Consider the following 6,156-nt stretch of genomic DNA (forward strand, 5'->3'; position numbering starts at 1 on the left):
CTCTGTGAGTGGACATGTGGCTGCTCCTTCAGCAAGGTCCTAGCAGGCACACGGGGAGAGGGGTTTATTAGTTATTGGGAGCTCCAACGTTAGGCGGGTGATGGAGCCCCTTAGGGAAATAGCCAAAAGGTCGGGGAAGAAGGCCAGTGTTCACTCTGTTTGCTTGCCGGGGGGGTCTCATCCGAGATGTGGAGGAGGCCCTGCTGGCGGCGATAGAGAGCACTGGGTGCACCCGATTGCAAATTGTTGCTCATGTCGGCGCCAATGACTCCTGCCGTCTGGGTTCAGAGGTCATCCTCAGTTCGTACAGGCAGTTGGCGGAATTGGTGAAGGCGGAAAGCCTCGCTCGTGGGGTGGAATCAGAGCTAACTATTTGTAGTATCGTTCCCAGAACCGATCGCGGTCCTCTGGTTTGGAGCCGAGTGGAAGGCTTAAACCAGAGGATCAGACGATTCTGCGGAGATCTGGGGTGCAAATTTCTCGACCTCCGCTATCGGGTGGAGAAATGTAGGGTCCCCCTGAATAGGTCTGGCATGCACTACACGCCGGAAGCGGCTACAAGGGTAGCGGAGTATGTGAGGAGCGCACATGGGGGATTTTTAGGTTAGAGAATTCCCTCCCTAGGCCCGACAAGACGCCTCCTGAGACGCGGCAAGGTAGGAGTAGGCAAAATGCAACAGGGAATAACAATATTAATGTGCTAATAGTAAACTGCAGGAGCGTCTAAGGAAAGGTCATAGAACTGCTCTCATTAATAAACGGTCACAATGCCCTTATAGTACTAGGGACAGAAAGTTGGCTGAAACCAGACGTAAACAGTAATGAAATCCTAAACTCAGATTGGAATGTATACCGCAGAGACAGGCTGGACAGTGAAGGAGGAGGCGTGTTTATAGCGATAAGAAGTGCAATAGTATCGGAGGAAATTGACGGAGATCCGAAATGTGAAATGATTTGGGTGAAGGTCACGGTTAAAGCAGGCTCAGACATGGTAATTGGATGTCTCTATAGGCCCCCTGGCTCAGCAGCGGTTGTGGCTGAGCACCTGAAGGATAATTTGGAAAATATTTCGAGTAGAGTTCCCCACCATGTTATAATTCTGGGTGGAGATTTTAATTTGCCGGATATAGACTGGGAGACTCAAACGTTCATAACGGGTGGCAGGGACAAAGAATCCAGTGAAATTTTTTTAAGTGCTTTATCTGAAAACTACCTTGAGCAGTTAAACAGAGAACCGACTCGTGGCGATAACATATTAGACCTTCTGGTGAGAAACAGACCCTAACTATTTGAAAAAGTAAACGCAGAACAGGGAATCAGCGATCATAAAGCGGTTACGGCATCGATGATTTCAGCCGTAAATAGAAATATTAAAAAGGGTAGGAAGATTTTTCTGTTTAGAAAAAGTGACAAAAAGCAGATTTCAGAGTACCTGTTGGCTCAACACAAAAGTTTTGTCTAAAGTACAGATAGTGTTGAGGATCAGTGGACAAAGTTCAAAACCATCGTACAATATGTGGTAGATGAGTATGTGCCAAGCAAGATCATAAGAGATGGAAAAGAGCCACCGTGGTATAACAACCGAGTTAGAAAACTGCTGCGGAAGCAAAGGGAACTACACAGCAAACATAAACATAGCCAAAGCCTTGCAGACAAACAAAAATTACGCGAAGTGAAATGTAGTGTGAGGAGGGCTATGCGAGAGGCGTTCAATGAATTTGAAAGTAAAGTTCTATGTACTGACTTGGCAGAAAATCCTAAGAAATTTTGGTCTTATGTCAAAACAGTAAGTGGATCAAAGCAAAATGTCCAGACACTCTGTGACCAAAATGGTACTGAAACAGAGGATGAAAGACTAAAGGCCGAAATACTAAATGTCTTTTTCCAAAGCTGTTTCACAGAGGAAGACTGCACTGTAGTTCCTTCTCTAGATTGTCGTACAGATGACAAAATGGTAGATATCGAAATAGACGACAGAGGGATAGGGAAACAATTAAAATCGCTCAAAAGAGGAAAGGCTGCTGGACCTGGTGGGATACCAGTTCGATTTTACACAGAGTACGCGAAGGAACTTGCCCCCCTTGTTGCAGCGGTGTACCGTAGGTCTCTACAAGAGCGTAGCGTTCCAGAGGATTGGAAAAGGGCACAGGTCATCCCCGTTTTCAAGAAGATACGTCGAACAGATGTGCAGAGCTATAGACCTATATCTCTATCGTCGATCAGTTGTAGAATTTTAGAGCATGTATTATGTTCGAGTATAATGACTTTTCTGGAGACTAGAAATCTACTCTGTCGGAATCAGCATGGGTTTCGAAAAAGACGGTCGTGTGAAACCCAGCTCGCATTATTCGTCCACGAGACTCAGAGGGCCATAGACACGGGTTCACAGGTAGATGCCGTGTTTCTTGATGTATTGGCAGATGTGCCAACACCTTGTAGTTAGAGGAGGCCGTAATGCACGCGTCAAATCACGCCGGCTTCCTTAGGTCTGAAACAGGATACGTAATGAATGCTATAAAGAAAAGTACGTAACTGCTGGAATACTTAACTTTAATCCATCATTTGTATACAGCATTCTTGATTATACAAGTGAGACTCTCTCTAGAAATGGTTAAGGGGCTCCGGAACGCCCTATACTTGCAATGTTAAAATAACGCTTATAAATTACATCTTTCCTCACAAAGTATTTGAGGTAGGAAGTTGAACTTTTTACAGATTATTTATTGGAATATGGGCTACAACTTAACACAGGGATTTTACAAAATTTTAGTTCAGTTATTAAAGATGATTTTTTTTTCAATTGTAATGAAAATTCACAACATTTTTTTGCAATTTTTTATTTATATATTCAAAAATATAGAGTTTTTTGGAAAAAGGCTGTGTTAAATATGCAGAAAGTACTGTGTAACATTTATTGAAAGTTTGAAACAAATATGTTTGGAAGATCCTTAGAAAACATGTAATTAGTATGAGAAAATAAAAGTTTTGGGAATCGAGCGACAAAGATTGGATTAACTTTTTAGTGCATTCCAGGTCCATAGGATGGATTATCTTCATCCTCTGCAAACTCCTCCTCCAGCTTCCTCTTGTTCCTCCTCCTGTTTACTCTTGCTTGTATTTCTAGACTCTTTACAGCCCTGTCTGCAGCCCGAAGGCGTTCGTTGTCTAAAGCAAGCATCGCTCGTACCATGTTAGAACCTATCTTCATTCCCATATTTCTAAATACCTTGCACCTTACAATGTTGCCATCATTGAAAGTCGCAACAGCATCATACACACCAAAGTGAAGTGTTTCTATTCCAACAAATACAGTCTTGGGGATTCTCGACCATGTTGTTGTTGTTGTTGTCTTCAGTCCTGAGACTGGTTTGATGCAGCTCTCCATGCTACTCTATCCTGTGCAAGCTTCTTCATCTCCCAATACCTACTGCAACCTACATCCTTCTGAATCTGCTTAGTGTATTCATCTCTTGGTCTCCCCCTGCGATTTTTACCCTCCACGCTGCCTTCCAATACTAAATTGGTGATCCCTTGATGCCTCAGAACATGTCCTACCAACCGATCCCTTCTTCTGGTCAAGTTGTGCCACAAACTTCTCTTCTCCCCAATCCTATTCAATACTTCCTCATTAGTTATGTGATCTACCCATCTAATCTTCAGCATTCTTCTGTAGCACCACATTTCAAAAGCTTCTATTCTCTTCTTGTCAAAACTATTTACCGTCCATGTTTCACTTCCATACATGGCTACACTCCATATAAATACTTTCAGAAATGACTTCCTGACACTTAAATCTATACTCGAGGTTAACAAATTTCTCTTCTTCAGAAACGCTTTCCTTGCCAGTGCCAGTCTACATTTTATATCGTCTCTACTTCGACCATCATCAGTTATTTTGCTCCCCAAATAGCAAAACTCCTTTACTACTTTAAGTGTCTCATTTCCTAATCTAATACCCTCAACATCACCCGACTTAATTCGACTACATTCCATTATCCTCGTTTTGCTTTTGTTGATGTTCATCTTATATCCTCCCTTCAAGACACCATCCATTCCGTTCAACTGCTCTTCCAAGTCCTTTGCTGTCTCTGACAGAATTACAATGTCATCGGCGAACCTCAAAGTTTTTATTTCTTCTCCATGGATTTTAATACCTACTCCAAATTTTTCTTTTGTTTCCTTTACTACTTGCTCAATATACAGATTGAATAACATTGGGGAGAGGCTACAACCCTGTCTCACTCCCGTCCCAACCGCTGCTTCCCTCTCATGCCCCTCGACTCTTATAACTGCCATCTGGTTTATGTACAAATTGTAAACAGCCTTTCGCTACCTGTATTTTACCCCTGCCACCTTTAGAATTTGAAAGAGAGTATTCCAGTCAACATTGTCAAAAGCTTTCTCTAAGTCTACAAATGCTAGAAACGTAGGTTTGCCTTTCCTTAATCTTTCTTCTAAGATAAGTCGTAAGGTCAGTATTGCCTCACGTGTTCCAGTATTTCTACGGAATCCAAACTGATCTTCCCCGAGGTCGACTTCTACTAGCTTTTCCATTCGTCTGTAAAGAATTCGTGTTAGTATTTTGCAGCTGTGGCTTATTAAACTGATTGTTCGGTAATTTTCACATCTGTCAACACCTGCTTTCTTTGGGATTGGAATTATTACATTCTTCTTGAAGTCTGAGGGTATTTCGCCTGTTTCATACATCTTGCTCACCAGATGGTAGAGTTTTGTCAGGACTGGCTCTCCCAAGGCCGTCAGTAGTTCTACTGGAATGTTGTCTACTCCGGGGGCCTTGTTTCGACTCAGGTCTTTCAGTGCTCTGTCAAACTCTTCACGCAGTATCGTATCTCCCATTTCATCTTCATCTATATCCTCTTCCATTTCCATAATATTGTCCTCAAGTACATCGCCCTTGTATAGACCCTCTATATACTCCTTCCACCTTTCTGCTTTCCCTTCTTTGCTTAGAACTGGGTTTCCATCTGAGCTCTTGATGTTCATACAAGTGGTTCTCTTATCTCCAAAGGTCTCTTTAATTTTCCTGTAGGCAGTATCTATCTTACCCCTAGTGAGATAAGCCTCTACATCCTTACATTTGTCCTCTAGCCATCCCTGCTTAGCCATTCTGCACTTCCTGTCGATCTCATTTTTGAGACGTTTGTATTCCTTTTTGCCTGCTTCATTTACTGCATTTTTACATTTTCTCCTTTCATCAATTAAATTCAATATTTCTTCTGTTACCCAAGGATTTCTACTAGCCCTCGTCTTTTTACCTACTTGATTCTCTGCTGCCTTCACTACTTCATCCCTCAGAGCTACCCATTCTTCTACTGTATTTCTTTCCCCCATTCCTGTCAATTGTTCCCTTATGCTCTCCCTGAAACTCTTTACAACCTCTGGTTCTTTCAGTTTATCCAGGTCCCATCTCCTTAAATTCCCACCTTTTTGCAGTTTCTTGAGTTTTAATCTACAGGTCATAACCAATAGATTGTGGTCAGAGTCCACATCTGCCCCTGGAAATGTCTTACAATTTAAAACCTGGTTCCTAAATCTCTGTCTTACCATTATATAATCTATCTGATACCTTTTAGTATCTCCAGGGTTCTTCCATGTATACAACCTTCTATCATGATTCTTAAACCAAGTGTTAGCTATGATTAAGTTGTGCTCTGTGCAAAATTCTACCAGGCGGCTTCCTCTCTCATTTCTTAGCCCCAATCCATATTCACCTACTACGTTTCCTTCTCTCCCTTTTCCTACACTCGAATTCCAGTCACCCATGACTATTAAATTTTCGTCTCCCTTCACTATCTGAATAATTTCTTTTATTTCATCATACATTTCTTCAATTTCTTCGTCATCTGCAGAGCTAGTTGGCATATAAACTTGTACTACTGTAGTAGGTGTGGGCTTCGTATCTATCTTGGCCACAATAATGCGTTCACTATGCTGTTTGTAGTAGCTTACCCGCATTCCTATTTTCCTATTCATTATTTTCCTATTCTCGACCATATAACACTATTTACACTTCCATTGGGGTTTTGAGTTTTTCCGTGAATACACTTTTTCAACAGTTCAGGTGCTGCTAAGTCTCTAAAAATAGGTTTTATCACCTCCATTATTGCATGAGGCAGACTATGCTTATGAGTGTAC

This window comes from Schistocerca cancellata, chromosome 6 (genome assembly GCF_023864275.1).
Source record: "Schistocerca cancellata isolate TAMUIC-IGC-003103 chromosome 6, iqSchCanc2.1, whole genome shotgun sequence".
Classification (NCBI taxonomy): domain Eukaryota; kingdom Metazoa; phylum Arthropoda; class Insecta; order Orthoptera; family Acrididae; genus Schistocerca; species Schistocerca cancellata.